Source organism: Bos javanicus, chromosome 24 (genome assembly GCF_032452875.1).
Source record: "Bos javanicus breed banteng chromosome 24, ARS-OSU_banteng_1.0, whole genome shotgun sequence".
NCBI classification, from domain to species: Eukaryota; Metazoa; Chordata; class Mammalia; order Artiodactyla; family Bovidae; genus Bos; species Bos javanicus.
Window position 1 is genome coordinate 11,594,008 of NC_083891.1, and position 16,412 is coordinate 11,610,419.

The window sequence follows — 16,412 nt, forward strand, 5'->3', positions numbered from 1 at the left end:
AAATACACAGAAATTTTATGTCTGAGCTTCATAGGGTGTTAGATTAAAATATATGGCTGGTTCTGACAGTTAGACACACATGAGATTCTGATTCAGAATTGAGCCATAAGAAGCAACTGATTCATTTTGCTGATTCAAGTTGTGGTGGAAACAGCATGTTTCCAATGTCAGTATCTACTTTGTCAAGACAGTTCTGCATGTGGTTCATGAGGTTAAACCAAAAATTTCAACCTAAAGCCTTTGCCCCAGGATTTTCAATGATTTTATGGGTCACACAATAATTATTCTATCTCTACTGGGTCCTACAATCTTCATCCAATAATACTGACAAGTAAGAAAACTAAGTACAGTTTCAGAGACCAGGTCTGGATGTCCAAGTGTACATAATAGTATTATTTTCAGCCAGAGCCAGGTTGGACATTGTCTTTTTTAGGCTCACTAAAGGACAAAATCAAGAAATTTTTTTAAATGTATGGCAAAATTGTTTCCTCAATTTCTCTTTCTGTTTTCTCATTGTTAGTGTATAGGAATGCAAAAGATCTCTGTGTGTTAATTTTATATCCTGCAACTTTATTATATTCATTGATTAGCTCTAGTGATTTTCTGGTGGAGTCTTTAGGGTTTTCTATTTAAAGGATCATGTCGTCTGCAAACAGTGAGAGTTTTACTTCTGTTCCAATCTGGATTACTTTTATTTCTTTTTCTTCTATGATGGCTGTGGCTAAAACTTCCAAAACTATGTTGAATAGTAGTGGTGAGAGTGGGCACCCTTGTCTTGTTCCTGACTTTAGGGGAAATGCTTTCAGTTTTTCACCATTGAGGATAATGTTTGCTGTGGGTTTACCATATATGGCTTTTATTATGTTGAGGTATATTCCTTCTTATGCCTGCTTTCTGGAGGGTTTTTATCATAAATGGATGTTGAATTTTGTCAAAGGCTTTCTCTGCATCTATTGAGATAATCATATGGTTTTTAGCTTTTAATTTGTTAATGTGGTGTATCACATTGTTGATTTGTGGCTATTGAAGAATCCTTGCATCCCTGAGATAAAGACCACTTGGTCATGATGTATGATCTTTTTAATATGTTGTTGGATTCAGTTTGCTAGAATTTTGTTGAGCATTTTTTGCATCTATGTTCATCAGTGATACTGACCTGTAGTTTTCTTTTTTTGTGGTATCTTTGTCTGGTTTTGGTATTAGGCTGATGGTGGCCTCAGAATGAATTTGGCAGTTTACCTTCCTCTGCAATTTTCTGGAAGTGTTTGAGTAGGATAGGTTCTAAGCTCTTTAAATTTTTGGTAGAATTCACCTGTGAAGCCATGTGGTCCCAGAATTTTGTTTGTTGGAAGATTTCTGATTACGAATTCGATTTCCGTGCTTGTGATGGGTCTGTTAAGATTTTTTATTTCTTCCTGGTTCACTTTTGGAGAAGGCAATGTCACCCCACTCCAGTACTCTTGCCTGGAAAATCCCATGGATGGAGGAGCCTGGTAGGCTGCAGTCCATGGGGCAATTACTTTCACTTTTCACTTTCATGCACTGGAGAAGGAAATGGCAACCCACTCCAGTGTTCTTGCTTGGAGAATCCCAGGGATGGTGGAGCCTGGTGGGCTGCTGTCTATGGGGTCGCACAGAGTCGGACACAACTGAAGCGACTTAGCATACTTTTCTAAGAATTTGTCCATTTCTTCCAAGTTGTCCATTTTATTGTCATATAGTTGCTGATAGTAGTCTCTTATGATCCTTTGTATTTCTGTGTTGTATGTTGTGATTTCTCCATTTTCATTTCTAATTTTGTTGATTTGATTCTTCTCCCTTTTTTTCGTGATGAGTCTGGCTAATGGTTTGCCTATTTCATTTATCTTCCCAAAGAACCAGATTTTAGTTTTGTTGATTTTTGGTATAGCCTCCTTTGTTTCTTTTTCATTTATTTCTGTCCTAATTTTTATGATTTCTCTCCTTTTACTAACCCTGGGGTTCTTTATTTCTTCTTTTTATAGTTTCTTTAGGTGTAAAGTTAGGTTATTTATTTGATTTTTCTCTTGTTTCTTGAGGTAAGCTTGTATTGCTTTGAACCTTCCCCTTAGCACTGCTTTTACTGAATCCCAAGGGTTTTGGGTTCTCGTGTTTTCATTTTCATTTATTTCTATGCATATTCTGATTTCTTTTTTAATTTATTCTGTGATTTTTTGGTTATTCAGAAAAAGTCTACAAACAATAAGTGCTGGAGAGGGTGCAGAGTAAAGGGGACCCTTTTACACTGTTGGTGGGAATGCAAACTAATACAGCCACTATGGAGAACACTGTGGAGAGTCCTTAAAAAACTGGAAATAGAACTGCCTTATGACCCAGAAATCCCATTTCTGGGCATACACACTGAGGAAATCAGAATTGAAAGAGACTCATGTACCCCAGTGTTCATCGCAGCACTGTTTACAACAGCCAGGACACGGAAGCAACCTAGATGTCCATCAGCAGACGAATGGATAAGAAAGCTGTGGTACAGATACACAATGGAGTATTACTCAGCCATTAAAAAGAATTCATTTGAATCAGTTCTAATGAGGTGGATGAAACTGGAGCCTATTATACAAAGTGAAGTAAGCCAGAAAGAAAAACACCAGTACAGTATATTAATGCATATATATGGAATTTAGAAAGATGGTAACGATGACCCTATATGCGAGATAGCAAAAGAGACAGATATAAAGAACAGACTTTTGGACTCAGTAGGAGAAGGAAAGGGTGGGATGATTTGAGAGAATAGCAGTGAAACATGTATATTACCATTTGTGAAATAGATTCAGTCCAAGTTCAATGCATGAAACAGGGCACTCAAAGCTGGTGCACTGAGATGACCCTGAGAGATGGCATGGGGAGGGACATGGGACGGGGGTTCAGGATGGGGAACACATGTACACCCATGGCTGATTCATGTGAATGTATGGCAAAAACCACTACAATATTGTAAAGTATCCTCCAATTAAAATACAAAATAAATATATAAAATGTATGGCAGAAAGATAATGAACATAGTTGCAACAATCTGGCAGATAAATACAAGGAGAAGGAAATAGCAACCCATTCCAGTATTCTTGCCTGGAAAATTTTTTGGACAGAGGAGTCTAGAGGGCTCCAGTCCATGGGGTTGCAAAGGGTCATGTACGACTGAGTGACTAACACTTTCACTTTCACAAATATAGTAGCCATTAAAAATTGGTAACTACAGTTTCCATGGTGGCTCAGTGGTAAAGAATCCACCTGCCAATGCAAGAGACACAGGTTCAATCCCTTGGTCAGCAAGATCCCCTGGAGAAGGAAAAGGCAACCCACTCTAGTATTCTTTACTAGGGAATCCCATGGACAGAGAAGCCTGCCAGGCTAGAGCCCATGGAGTTCCAAAGAGTCGAACATGACTCAGTGACTAAACAACAACAGCTTGCTTCAGTGCTCGTCTCTTTAGAAAGTACCTTAGAGCATCTGATGATCACCAACAACTTCAGCTTGACACTGAGGCCAGGTGTAGAGAGGAGTAGTGTATTTTTGCTTCTAATATCATGTAGGACCTTGCTCTATCAGTAACCCTTAGATATGGATGTGATCTGCTGACCTTCAAAAACCACTCATGGTCCATTTGGATTATTTCTTGGAGGCCACTAAGTCAGTAGCAGGTCCCATGTGACAAAATCTTCTGTTCAGTGGAAGTGATTTCAAACACAAGCAACCATGGCTACAGGCAACACTTAATTGTCTGCCAAGGGAGGAAAAAAACAAATATATCATAGCAAAATGTTAATCCTTCCTTAAGTTTGAAAAAAGGCTGCAGGGAATAAAATTGTGCAGGGGAAAAAAAAGAATATGGGGGGGGAAACCATTGGATAATTTTGAATGAAGGGTTTTGTTTTAAAATCACTTATGTAAAATTTGTTTTTTCTGATGTTCTGAAAGGGTACACAATTCCTCCAGGAAGCAAGCGTGGCTGTAACTTAGTATGGAGAATGAAATATAAGGAAAGTGTTAGTTGCTCAGTCATGTCAGACTCTTTGTGACTCCATGGACTATGGCCCTCCAGGCTCCTCTTTCCATGAACTTCTCCAGGCAAGAATATTGTCATGGGTAGCCTTTCCCTTCTCCAGGGGATCTTCTTGACCCAGGGATAGAACCTGGGTCTCCAGCATTGCAAACAGATTCTTAACCATCTGAGTCAAATTGAAATATAAGGAACATTAAGATGTATATTTTTTGAAGTTACTGAGTTTGGCTTTTGCTGTGCACACGTGCACATGTGTGTGTGTGTGCTTATGTGTAAAATGACTAATTTTATAGAAAATGTTAATGACATATTTAAAAGACTTATAAGATTGGTGATACAGTTCCTTGAGGTACTAATGCTTTGGAAATACATTCAAATATTCAGAGGATGGGAGAAATTATTTTATTTGGGCCGGCACTCATTGATGATTCACTGTTTGCAAGGCAGCTGCCAATCACTGGGAGTATCTAGCAATTAGGCTCAAGAGACTATATGGGAGCCCATAGCCTTGCCAGGGAGATAAAAGGGAAGCAAATGTTTTCAATAAAATGTGAAACATGCAATAATAGAACTATGTACCAAGTATTTTTGAGAGTAGAAGTGTAAGACCAAATAAAGCATTTGAAAAATAAAGAGGGATTGACAGAGAGTTAAAATGCTCCTAGGGAAATAGCCTTTGTGAAAAACAAGAGGTCGTTCTTGGAAGAATCTCATATATCACAGTTTTTCTTTGTCTAAAATAGGACAGAGATCAGGATGTGAAGCGGAGTTAAAACTACATAGGAAGGGAAAGTAGGAATCAAAGTGTATTTAATCTATGAAAGACACTGGCCTTTTAAATAAAGGCTCTGAAAATAGAACTGCATAATCAGATTTGTGTTTGAGAAAAAATATTTGTATTTAGTGGTGAAGAATGAATTAAAATAGTCCAGGATAAAGGCAAGGTGACCATAATTAAGAATCATTACAACATTCTCGGTAACAAAAAATTTAAGAATCAGAACAAAGGAGGGAGAAGGAACAGAGACAAAGGGAAGCAAAATCAATAGCAAATGAGATTTTATCAGGTCAGTGATAATGTTGAAAATTTTCTGCTTCCAGTGACAGGTTTGATGATGGTGTGATTGTGACATGATTATAGAGGAAAGTAGTCGTGGAGAGACGAGAAGCACTTCAATTTTGAATGTGTTGAATTTGTGGGGACTGTGGGACTTCCAAGTGGAAATGGCCACTAGTAAGTTAAATATAGGGATTAGAATTTAGTAAGTAGTTTTGGAGTAGAGAAAGATTGTAGACACTAATTTATATCTTTATTAAGGTATTTTCTTTTTAAACTTTTTTTTAAACTGGAGTATAGTTTCTTGACCATGTTCTATTCATTTCTACTGTACAGCAAAGTGAATTAGCTACAGGTAGATATATATCCCCTCTTTTTCAGATTTCCTTCCCATTTAGGTCACTACAGAGCACTGAGTAGAGTTCCCTGTGCTATATAGTAGGTTCTCATTAGTTATCTGTTTTAGAGTATTTTATAGTATCAATAGGCTTCCCTCATGGCTCAGATGGTAAGAATATGCCCACAATGCAAAAGATCCAGTTCAATCAACAGTGTGTATGTGTCAATCCCAATCTTCCAATTCATCCTCTCTTCCCCCTTTGGTATCCATATGTTTGATTTATTTTGAAAAGTAATGTATAGAAACACAATTAAATCTTAAATAAAGCCTTTTAAACATTGGGCATCTATACATTTTTAGATTTAATTAAGAAATTTGAGAGTCTAAATAAAAAGGCATTTACCAAATCCATATTATTTACTGTTTTTCTATTCTAAAAGAGAGCAAAATATTAAGACATTTTCCTTCCATTCCAACTTGAGGCCTGTATAGGACACAGTATGAGCTCAACATTAGGAGTTGTGAGTTGTCAACTACTGGACTTGTCAAATTTTGACATTATAGTCGCTAAATCTTAGAAATTTATCATTGGATGAGGCACTTTCATTATTCTGTGTCTTCTCTGAAAAAAAAAAAAAAGGATATTTGCTTATGTGATCACTCAGATTCTTTTTATATCTACTATTTAATCAATTCATGTTTTTTTCCTGACAATTATATAATGTAAAAATAAGACTTGTTTCTGCTAATTAAAATGCATCTATAGAAGCACTCTAAAGATGTCTGATTTTTGAAAAACAGAATGGGAGATAAAATATCCTCATCTCTATTATAGTGAACTATAAATATGAACTGCCAAAGTGAGCACTACTGGCCTGGTATAGATTAACTAAATTGCAGAATGTAAGCAAGATAGAAATAACAGTCTCAGGCATATGTCTTCTGATAGCCCTGTGTGTGTGCATGCTAAGTCACTTTAGTGTGTCTGACTTCGTGCAGCCCTATTGACTGTAGACTGTCAGGCTCCTTTGTCCATTGGATTCTCCAGGCAAGAATACTGGAGTGGGTTGCCATGCCCTCTTCCAAGGTATTTTCCTGACCCAGGCATTGAACCCATGTCTCTTATGTCTCTTTCACTGGCAGTCAGGTACTTTACCACTAGCACAACCCAGATTTTCTATCTTCCACTTTCTAGATAATTGCATTAGAATTATCTGTAAAGGAACTTGGACTCAACATTTTCAAGTGATAGAGCAATGAATGAATACATCTGAAGGTGGGGGAAGTTTAGAAAAATGTGTTGTCTCTATTGTTTTAAAATATATTTTGTTTTGCAGCAGTGATTTCCACCATTTTGTCTTCCAGGTCACTTATCCATTCTTCTGCCTCAGTTAGTCTGCTATTGATTCTTTTTAATATATTGTTAATCTCTATTTGCTTGTTCTCTAGTTCTTCTAGGCCCTCTGGTAAACATTTCTTGAATCATCTCCATTTTTATTCTGAGATCCTGGATCATCTTCACTATAATTACCCTGAATTCTCTTTCTGAAAGATTATCTAGATCCACTTCATTTAACTGTTTTTCTGAGGATTTATCTTATTCTTTCATCTGGGACATACTTCTATATCTTTTCATTTTGATTTGCCTTCTATGATTGTGGTTTTTGTTCCAGAGGCTGTGGGATTGTAGTTCTTCTTGTTTCTTCTATAGGCAATGTAGGGTTTCTAGATGTTCCCTTGAGATACCAAAGAGTTTAAACAGTATTTATTTGAAATATCAAAACTATAGACACCATTCTATATATGTACATATAAAGTTTATATATTCTGAAATCTACTTCTAAGCCCATCCATCCTTCTTTCAGAGGCACCTAGTAATCATTAGTCTTAGTGAAGTCGCTCAGTCGTGTCCGTCTCTTTGCGACCCCATGGACTGTAGCCTACCAGGCTCCTCTGTCTATGGGATTTTCCAGGCAATAGTCCTGGAGTGTATTGCTATTTCCTTCTCCAGGGGATCTTCCCAACCCAAAGACTGAACCCGGGTCTCCCGCATTGTAGACAGATGCTTTACCATCTGAGCCACCAGGGAAAAGCAACCGCCCAAACAGGGACTTGAACCCTGGACCCTCAGATTAAAAGTCTGATGCTCTACTGACTGAGTAATCATAACAGTACCAAAAATAGACACAGAAGTTCAAAACTGGCAAAGCACATCAATTCGCCCAATAACACCAATAAATATGACATTGCAAGAGAAAAGATCCTAGAACAAATTAATATCTGGATGGCTTCTGAATGACTTAGAAAAGAAAGTCATGCTCACTTGAAGCCAAATTATATTCATTAGCAGACCTTACAACAGGCAGGTAATGAAATTAACACAGATGTAAAATTGAAACGTCGCTAAGCTATTTGATAACTTTCACCATCATATCCATATGAGCAAAGCAAAGAAATATTAAATACATATTTAAACAATTATGTGAATTAGTGATTTAGAACATTTTTTGATGCACACTTTTTGTAGTGAGCAAAAGCAAAAAAATACTGTGCAAAAGGACTTTTTAGAATGTGTTTCAATATGTTAGGAATGTCTGCATCTGATATATTTAAGTAATTTTCAATGATGTAGAGGACTTAACTGAAAAATTGAAAGTATCCATATGCAAATAAAAGAATTTTATACAATTTTTCCTCAATTACATGCAACAGTCCCCAATATTAGGATAAGCTCAGTAACTCCTAAATATTTCTAATATGATGCCTCCTTACTTTTTCATACAAGCCTAAATATTACCTTTATTTAAGTAGATACATGCAAAAGATATTGTGCCAAATAGCTGCAACGTTTATTTACTACTTGATCAAATACATGGAGTTCTTTAATCTTTTAAATGGCATCTGGTCAAATTTTGAGGATTCTTTTGAAATGATTGCTATTTTCTTTTATTTCCTTAGAGAATCTTTCTGGCCAGATGCATTATGTTGAAACTTGCAATTTCTATATAGAATAAATGCTGGAATCAGTGCAATATTTTCTCACCAGAAATTACTCAAAGGAGAATGCTCTGGTGACAAAATATATTTGGTAACTACATAATGAACTTTGATAGCAAAGAGCATTCCAAGAGAAAATATTGGATGCTGCAAAGTCAAATATTTATTTGCCTATGGAGAATAAAATGGGAAATTACAAAATTAAGGATAAGTATTGATTTATATACAGAGCACTGCATTGACTGTCAAAAGCATTTTATCTAGTGAGATGATCCATTAACTAGATATAAGTATAAGAATTCAAGTCTATTTTTTTTGTCTTCTTCTATTCATCTACGGAACAAAACAACTCCTTACTGAAAAATGGTAGCTTATCATGTGTGTTCTTTAAAGGTGATTTCTATTTTTCAAACTTGTTCTTTATCATTTGGCCTTTGAAAGTGAAAGTGTTGGTATTACCATTGTCCTAAATTCACACAACTATATTTTTAACAACTGCTCATCTGATTGGGATGTAAAATAAATAGGAAACTGACATTTTATATTTATATAACTTGTGCAGATATTGTTTACCTTTCTTTTGATCTTGAGCAATCTACTTCTGACATAGAACTCTATGTATCTATTTTAAATTATCATTTGGTGCCTGATTTGTGGTCTGCTAAGGCAAAATATATACCAGTATCTGAGATACATGTCAGAAGTATAAAGTCAAAAATGATACAGTCACAGCTTTTAAATGGGAAATTAAATGAAGATAATAAATTATAAAAACCTATAATAATTTGCTTGAAGTATGGGGAAAGCACAAAATTAGAATAAGGTGTTGATATACTAATTCTATTAGTAAGACAGAGTTTTCTCAAGCAGGTAGCATTTGAGATGAGTTTTATATAATACTGATAGACACTTCAGTATCAAAACAATAATCAATTTTTTTTTACAAATTTTAAAAAACAACTTGAAGATAAAACCCTAAGACATCTAGTTATTTATTTTCCAGGTGCCAATCCATGATTAGATTTTATGACACTTGTTATTTGACTGTCTGAAGTTCTTGCAGGTCACCTATGTCATGATCAAAATTAACAAACCTTCAGCTACCCATATTTGAGAAACCAGGAAATGAACAAAATGATAGTGGAAAGGTAATTTAGAAAGATTACCTCACTAGGCTTTAGCTTGATATCATTAAAAAATGATTCTGTCAGTCCAGTATAAAAATACTGTTTTTGAGAAAAGTGTACTAGAAGCATTATAAGGAGGTATTCTGTCCCCATGGTGAAAACTATATTTCCTTTATTAGTTTTCCCTAACAACTTAGACATTTGTCAGTGATAACAAAGGAACTCAGAGGATCCAAGGCGCCTTTCCCATAGTAAGTTCTATGGAACAGACTGGGCAATATATGAGGCTGTACATACCATTTAGCTCATAAAAGAATACCTATATTCTTAAAAGCTAAAGGTTACTTACTAAAAATAGCTGTGATGTATCATAGGAAAACATACTTCTGACCTAAGGAATGGGCTTCAGCCTCTTGTAGACATTCTTCCAAAAGAATGTTTTATAAAGCATTAAAATTACTGAATTGAGACTGTTCTGTGATATAACATGGCTGTAGCACATTTTATTACAAAAGCTTGCCAAGGGAACTCCTGGAACTTGCCTACATTTTCATTCAAGTGCAGGGGGAAAAAACTCTAACTGCATTGAATAAATGTGTAGAATTAGAGGGAGACAGGAAGAGAGCTGCTTCACAATCTTTCCTGCAAATCATTCATTTTTTTCCCCTGTAATTTCTTGCAATTTTCTGTAATTTTACTAGGCACTAGGAGGAGATGCAGGGTTGTAACAGATACTGCTTCTGCTCTATAAATATAAACTAGCATATTTAAAGATGTTTAGACTCTTGTGCATAATAAATTATAGATAATATTTGCTGTGATTATAGTATCTGGAAGGTATGCACAAAATGCATCCATTTTAAATGGAAATAACTCTAATTAGATGCAGAATAGATGCCCAAGGGGCCTCGCAATACAATGGTCATGATGAAACAGGGTTTTGCAGGGTTGATAAAAGAGCTCTGAATGTACCTGATAGAGCAAGCAATTTAAGTGTCATGTACAAAATCATAAAACATAAGACACAATTGCAAAGATGTTGTAAGATTTTGCCTTGTTTTTGTACTCCTCTCTCTTAATAGAATAAATAACCCTTCACAGTAAATGTATTATTAAGGTAATATTGTACAACCAGAGTAATATTTTAATGGAAAGAACAGGATGCCCTGAATTTTCCACTACCTAACTCTGTGACTTTGAGAAATTTATTAAATATCACCAGACCTTCACTTCCTCATCTGAAAAGCAGTCCAAATGGCTAAGATCTCTTTCAACTCTATTTTTTCATGATTGTATCATTTCATTATTTATAAGGTATATTTTTTTGGAAAAAAAAATAAAAGTTGCCCCAGTGAGACTACTGAGATATAATCTATATGAATAGGAAGAGATATATGACATTTGAGAGAAAAATATTTCATTTGAAACATTAATACAATCATCATTTTTCTAATACTCAGACCCAAGAACAATCAAAGGTGATCAATTAAATGGATTTTCTCCTGGGGCTCTGGATATGAAGATTAGCAAGAACCGTAATATTGCAGACATGAGGATAAAATTAAATGCTAAAAGGAAATTGGTCATGAGCTGAACTGGTATCAAACTATCAGCCTCTTTATTCAGTTAAGAAAAAGAAGTCAGGAAAAAAATCTTCCTTGAATTACAACAAGGATAAAATTAAAGGTAAGATCAAGACAATTTTTAAAAAAATGTCTCTGCTTGGTTCAAGACAATAAAACAGTTTCAAACATAGCAACAATGTTCAGTTTTGTAAAAGTTCCAAAATACTTTTAAAGGTTTAGAACCAGTGATATACAACTGATTATATAATACTTACGGCTAACTTACTAGGGATTACACTACCTATCACCATAGCATCAATCCACTTGTTGAGGGTTAATGTTCTTCAAATGTTTATTTATACAGACATTTATTCACTTAACAATATTTTCTGAGCTTTGACGATATGTGCAGCCCCATGCTAGGTCTTGGAAATATAGCTGTGATTAAAAAGAAAAAACAAAACCCTGCCCTTATACAAAGATCTTGCATTATAATGTGGTGAGACTAAAGTGATAATTTAAATAAATAGATTATAATAAATGATGTGAAGGGAACAACATGGTATACTAGGAGTTGATGGTTTGCAGAAGGAATTTTAAAAGAACATCAGGGAAGGAAGACATCCTTGAGGAGATGTTCTTTAAACTGTTTGGCAAAACTAATACAATTATGTAAAGTTTAAAAATAAAATAAAATTTAAAAAAAAAAAAAAAAAATAAACTGAACTAAGACAGTAAGGGTAAGAATGGGCCAATCATGAGAAGATCTGAATTAAAACAGTCACAACAAATAAAGAAAAAGTAGAAATAGATCTTAATTGAGATGGGTCATAGGACACTCTATTTCAGTAACTTGACGTTGTCTAGATTCATAACTTAATGTTGTCTAGATTCAGTAACTTAACATTGTCTAGCACTTTGAATTTGGCAATTGTAGATGATTCAGTTCAGTTCAGTCACTCAGCCGTGTCCAACCCCATGGACTGCAGAACGTCAGGCTTCCCTGTCCATCACCAACTCCTAGAGCTTACTCAAACTCATGTTCATTGAGTCGGTGATGTCTTCCAATCATTTCAACTTCTGTTGTCCCCTTCTGCTCCCACCTTCAATGATTCCCAGCATCAGGGTCTTTTCCAATGGTTAGTTCTTCTCATCAGGTGGCCAAAGTATTGGAGTTTCAGCATCAGTCCTTCCAATGAATATTCAGGACTGATTTCCTTTAGGATTGCCTGGTTTGATGATTGAGATGATTAAAAAAAAAAAAAAGTCACCATCTCTTTAATATCCCATTCTGTCCTGACCAACTACAACCATAAGCAGATTCATTCTTAAAACCAAATAGTTACTATATCATATCACTGAAACGCAAAATACCAACATATTACACATCAGCTGCAAAGGAACTGCCCCTGTATGTGTAAAGAAAAATTGGAATATGCTTTGATGAGTCTTGTCACTAACTAGACAAAGTCACTGAGTGTAATTTTCTTTCTCAACCTAGCACTGATTCACTCCCCTATGTTCTTGAATCTGCCAATTTAGTTGCGATTGTTCTGAAACAACCTTCTGCAGTGTCATCTATGTTCTGAATGACTTAATAGAGCTGAGCAACATTTACACTGGGTCCAGAGGAATCCTGACTTGAATAAAAGACAGCATCATTTCTAGCTATAATGAGTCCAGGGTATAATTATATACAAGAGTCACAGACATATTTTGTAGTGTTCTGACAATAATAACCCGAGGTACTGTACATATGCTTGTAATTCTCATCCCAGTCAAGCTGGCATTCGTGGCTGATCATTTGGTATTTAGATTAGAGGGCCAATTATGAAAATATAAGCTGGGTGTGTGAAGAGTCACTCATACAATAGATAACACAGATGGCAAAGAGATATCCAGCTCATCTAACTACTAATATTTCCCTGCTGTTTTTAGAAAGCACTTTTGATAAGAAACATCATTTTTAAGATGGCTTAAATATATGAACAGGCACGACAAGATCTGGCCAAAATCAGGCAGCGGATAAAGGTCACGATTTTCCCCACAAGACTCTATTGGATTTATATACAGAGCTCACAGATTTTACCTCTTTGTAGGTTTCTCTCCTTTTGGTTACTTTAGCGATCAAATGAATTTCAGTTTCTATTTTAAAAATAATGTATGTTCTCAGTCATCACATATGACAACATTTTGTAAAGAAATAATCCCTTTTTAAGCATTATGACCAAGGATGAAATGGGTAGTTTGGTAAGAGTAGTATAAACCTGAACCATCAACTAGAATGTGTATTATTTTGGGGTGCTTTCTAGGTCTATGTATAACACTTTGATGTTGATTTGAATAATATGTACATTCAAATATTTTTAAACAGTATAATTAAAATTAGAAAATTCAACATTTAAAGCAAAAGCATCACACCAATATAAACAAAGAATAACTGGAATCTTTCTGTGTGCTCTGTACCTCTCCAGGGAAATACTTTCCTATAGGTATTCCTCAGACATGAATTTTTCAGAGCTATTAATCACACATCTTTGATGGAGGAAAAATAAAAACAGGAAAGTAATTTGATGTGGGAGAAACACTGGTAAATATACAAATGTACTGAGGCCTTTGGGCATGTTTCTTTGTGTTCTCTCTGGGGTTTATTGCCTTTTGAACACAACTGTCATTTCAAATTCTTGCCAATATAGACAAAAGTACAGTTTAACTTCATTGTCAGTATATGGTTCAATAAAAAAAAAAAAACTTTGAATCTCTTGATGGAAAAGAACATAACATTCTATGAAACACTGGTTTATAATCACTGCCATCATTACTGACCATTTATGTGAAGATATTTTAATATTTGAGTTACTATGTGCTTAGTTGCTCAGTCCTGTCCAACTCTTTGTGACTCTATGGACTGCAGCCCACCGGGCACTTCTGTCCATGGGATTCTCCAGGGAAGAACACTGGAGTGAGTTGCCATGCCCTTCTCCAAGGGATCTTCCCAACCCAGGGATCAAACCTGGGTCTCCCACATTGCAGGTGGATTCTGTACCACTGAGCCACCATAGCATAGATTAAATTCCTATAGAATCCTTTTTGCCCAAAGTAGCACTAAATAAGGAGAAGGAAATGGCAACCCACTCCAGTATTCTTGCCTGGAGAATCCCGTGGACAGAGGAGCGTGGTGGGCGGCTATCCATAGAGTCGCACAGAGTCAGACTCGACTGAGTGACTTAGCAGCAGCAGCACTAAATAAGTGTATGTTCTGAAGGCTGGATCTAACGGTATTGTGAAGGCTTCATTTTATCAAATTCATGTTAAATACTTGTTACGTCATGTTTCAGAGGAAAGCAATAAGCATCATGTTGCTAATGCTTGGGTTCAGTTCAGTTCAGTTCAGTTCTCAGTCGTGTCCAACTCTTTGTGACCCCACAGACAGCAGCACGCCAGGCTTCCCTGTCCATCAACAACTCCTGTTGTTTACTCAAACTCATGTCCATTGACTTGGTGATGCCATCCAACCATCTCATCCTCTGTTATTCCCTTCTCCTCCTGCCTTCAATCTTTCCCAGCATCAGGGTCTTTTCAAATTAGTCAGCTCTTGGCATCAGGCAGCCAAAGTATTGCAGCTTCAACTTCAGCATCTGTCCTTGCAATGAATATTCAGTATTGATTTCCTTTAGGATGGACTGGTTGGATCTCCTTGCAGTCCAAGGGACTCTCAAGAATCTTCTCCAACACCACAGTTCAAAAACATACATTCTTCGGTGCTCAGCTTTCTTTATAGTCCAACTCTCACATCCATACACGACTACTGGAAAAACCGTAGCTTTGCCTAGATGGAACTTTGTTGGCAAAATAATATCTCTGCTTTTTAATATGCTATCTAGGTGGGTCATAACTTTTCTTCCAAGGAGCAAGTGTCTTTTAATTTCATGGCTGCAAGTCACCATCTGCAGTGATTTTGGAGTCCCCCCCCAAAATAAGATCTGTCCCTGTTTCCATTGTTTCCCCATCTACTTGCCATGAAGTGATGGGACCAGATGCCATGATCTTATTCTTGGGTTAACATATTTTTTTTTTTCATTTTAACAAACTTAAGATGTATAAAACCTTAGGAAAAATAGCTTAATGAAAGTATTCCAGAGTAATCATCAGTTCAGTTCAGTTCAGTCGCTCAGTCGTGTCCGACTCTTTGCGACCCCATGAATTGCAGCACGCCAGGCCTCCCTGTCCATCACCATCTCACGGAGTTCACTCAAACTCACGTCCATCAAGTCAGTGATGCCATCCAGCCAACTCATCCTCTGTCGTCCCCTTTTCCTCCTGCCCCCAATCCCTCCCAGCATCAGAGTCTTTTCCAATGAGTCAACTCTTCGCATGAGGTGGCCAAAGTACTGGAGTTTCAGCTTTAGCATTATTCCTTCCAAAGAAATCCCAGGGCTGATCTCCTTCAGAATGGACTGGTTGGATCTCCTCGCAGTCCAAGGGACTCTCAAGAGTCTTCTCCAACACCACAGTTCAAAAGCATCAATTCTTCAGCGCTCAGCTTTCTTCACAGTCCAACTCTCGCATCCATACGTGACCACTGGAAAAACCATAGCCTTGACTAGACGGACCTTTGTTGGCAAAGTAATGTCTCTGCTTTTCAATATGCTGTCTAGGTTGGTCATAACTTTTCTTCCAAGGAGTAAGCATCTTTTAATTTCATGGCTGCAGTCACCATCTGCAGTGATTTTGGAGCCCAAAATTAAAACTGGGAACAAAAGATAGAGTCAAAAGCTGATGTTTGTATAGTTACATTCTGATCACAGACACTTGAAATCTTTGCCTCTTTGTAAAACATTGTGAAATAAATGAAAAGAGAGCAAAATATTTTTATCAAGTCAGAGATAAGAACATTTCTATAAATCTCCACCAACTAAAGACAATTTTTTGTGTTTTTGTGTTTTCTAAAGATGCCATACCTAACCCAAGAGAGGCCAAAGAAGTCTAAGGATTATCTGACATTGTTAAAGCACTTAGTACTCAGTCATTATGAAATATGTGTGTGGGATCCCACTGAGTGCTTAGGACATTGAAAAGTGAAAGTGTTAGCAGCTCAGTCTTCTCTGACTCTTTGTGACCCCATGGGCTGTAGCCCACCTGGCTTCTCGTCCATGATATTCTCTAGGCAAGAATACCAGAGTGTGTTGCCATTTCCAGGGATTGAACTTGGGTCTCCTGCATTGCAGGCAGAGTCTTTATTGTCTGAGCCATTAGGGAAGTGAACTCAAAGATCTCTTACACCTGTAAA